Raw genomic sequence first — 3,101 nt, forward strand, 5'->3', positions numbered from 1 at the left:
CAGTGGCTTGGCAGTTTGTTTGTTTTTTCTCGAAAAGATAGAGGATCATGGAATAGCAAGGTATAACTGACATTGAGGTAGTGGGTAACAATTGAGCATGTTCAGCGAGGGAATGAACAATCAGGAAAGGAAGAGAAATAAGGGGAGGAAACGCTGAAACCAGCAAGTAAGAGGGTTCGGTGTGGAAGACTTAATAGCGGTAATAAAGATCATGGATGAGGACGGCAGATGAAGTGGTGGTGTATTGCCTGGTTGAAGCCCTGGAAGGAAGATTGGGAAAGAACGGCCTCTGGAAGGCAGTTCCATAAACAGGAAAAAGTGAGGAACAAAGCAGTTGAGGTGTGCAATCAGCCTTGATTTTGGAAGCTTAACCATGACGAGGATTACTGGAAGAACGTGTGCACCATGGAGCTGCTGGGGAACATTGGAGGACTGAGAGAACAGAGGAAGCAATTTCCAAGAAGAGGTGGTCAAAAACAGAGAGAACACTGACCAGAGAGAGTACTCCATTCCATCCATCCATTGGGACCATCCTCTGTGCAGAGCATTGGTGCTGGTGAAGCAGTCTCCTTGGCGATTGGGCACAATCCTGGACGGGTCGCCACTCCGACACAGTATACTCGCATGCTGGCACTCATTTTGCCAACCTCGGAAGGATGACAGGCTGAGTTAAACCCACCTGGTATTAATTCAACAGCTGAGCGGGATTTGAAGTCAGGACCCTAGGATTCCAAGCCTACCACCCAAACCATTTAGCCAACACCAGGCATACATACTCCACTGAGTTACAGACAAAGGTCTTGTAGACTGTGAGCAGCTCTAATTTCCCAAGGAAAGACTTGGATCAACGGAGGTGTCAGGTCTACGGCTGGCTTTGGAGACCAGCTTTGCTATGTGGTTGGCCCAGCAGAAGTTATGGCTGAGGGTGAAGCCGAGAAGTTCAAGAGACGGAACCTCTTCCAGTGGCTGACCATGGAAATAGACAGATGTGTTGCTTCGACAATAATTCTGGAGTGACAAGGTGAGTCAGTGAAATTTTCCAATATTGAAAGACATGTTCCATTTATCAGACCAACATCTAATCAATTTCAGATCAGCAGAGAGTGATGACGCTGCAGTCAGTCGATCAGTGGAATGGGATACTGCACAACACAATGTGGAGTTATCTGCAAAAATGAAGATATGACTTCCAGAGCATCGGATAAGTTGTTTATGTAGATTAAGAACAAGACTGTTCCAATGACACTACTTTAGAGAACTTCAGCCTCCACTGGGAGAGGGGAGAAGAGGGGCCCATGGATGGTGACATGTTAACTGCATGAGTGGAGGAAGTCAGAAATCCAAGAATAAAGTTGGTGTTGTATGCTACAGGCAGATAACTTGGCAAGAAAATCGGGATGCCAGACTGTCAAATTCCCGAGATGTCCAAGGAGACGGACCTGCCCTCTTGATTGAGATTTAAGGCCTCCACCCATAGCTGAGAGAGGAGCAACAACAGGCCCAGTGTTGAGTGACCAGGATGGAATCAAAACTGATGGTGAGAGATCATGCTGTTTGAAAAAAGAAATGACATCAGCAGAAGTGATGGATTCCATGACTTTGCTTGTAATTGGAAGTAGGTTCATTGGTCTGCTGTTCATGGAATCTGTTTTTGCACCCTTCTTGTAGATGGGCATGATGTTTGCTGATTTATAGGCCTATGGGAGGTGGCCAAAGGAGGACAGACTGAGTGGAGCAGGCAAAGGGGAAGCAAGAACGGTGGAACAAGATTTGAGAACGTGGACACTGATGCCATCTGGACCCACCACCGAAGCAAGGTCAAGACCAGACAGACCTTTCTATCCCTTCTTGGGTGATAGGGATACAAAGTCCAGTGGAGAGCAGGTATGGGGGTGATATACTGTATGAGGACACAGCATGATGGGTTGGGTACTCAAGATTTGGAGGCAAACACCGAGTTCAGAAAAAATAAACATCACTCCACACGACCTGATGACAAATAATGCTGCCATCCATAAAATCACACCACAACATCCCAAAGTTCGACACCACATATTTCTTTATTTTTATTTTTGTATGCATTGTCGAGGCTTGTATTAGAGTTCACACACAATCCACAGCAAGGGGGGCATGAGACTAGAGGGAGGGACAATTTGTGATTTTGGTAGTTTTACCAGAAGGGGGATGTTGGCAGACTTTGAGTGCCCTGCGGAAATATGGTGGGGACATATCACAGACAGAGAAAGGGGGGGGGGGGGTGAGACCAGCGAAGAGACGGTAGAATACAGAAAGATCACTGACCTGCCTGCGGTGAGAGAGTGAGAGGCCCAAAGACTCAGCCTCGTCACGGGAGATACCAATTATCCTAAATGCCTTGGTTTCCACAGCGTGAAACCGAGAAACGTGGGAGGCAGGAGCACCAGCCCAGAGGGGAGAGCAGTACTCCATCAGGCTGTGGACGAAAGCTTTGTATGTGGTCAGGAGCTCAGGTTGGCTGAGGAAGGACTTTGCATGATGGAGGATTCCCAGTCGGCGACTGGCTTTGGAGGCGAGGTTTGAAATGTGGCTCTCCCAGGAAAGGTCATGGCAGATAGTGAGACCCAGAAGCTTGAAAGAAAGGACTTCTTCCAGAGGATTGTTGAGAAAGTGGATTGGGGGGGGGTTCTAAACAGTCCTTTCGGAGAGACATAGTGAGATTGTGAGATTTGTCCGGATTGAAAGACATGTTCCACGTGTTGGACCAGTTTGTGATTTTACCCAGATCTGCAGTGAGCGAAGAAGCTGCTGCTTGCCGGTCTGAGGGATGACCGATGGTACGGCAGAGGGTGAAGTCATCAGCAAAGAGATAGAGAAGATTTTCCAGAGTCGGAGAGGTCATTGATGAAAACCAGAAAAAGAAAAGGGCCCAGAACGCTACCTTGAGGAACTCCAGCCTGGACAGGAAGAGGGGATGAAAGAACTCCATTTCGGGCCACACGTTGACTGCGACAGGGGAGGAAGTCTGTGAGCCATGAGTGGAGATGGCCTTGGATACCATAGGAAGAGAGTTTGGTGAGCAAGGCAGGGTGCCAGATTGTGTCAAAAGCACGTGATATGTCCAG

Source organism: Eptatretus burgeri, chromosome 9 (assembly GCF_056783735.1).
Source record: "Eptatretus burgeri isolate ZD-2024b chromosome 9, Ebu_testis_v1, whole genome shotgun sequence".
Lineage (NCBI taxonomy): Eukaryota > Metazoa > Chordata > Myxini > Myxiniformes > Myxinidae > Eptatretus > Eptatretus burgeri.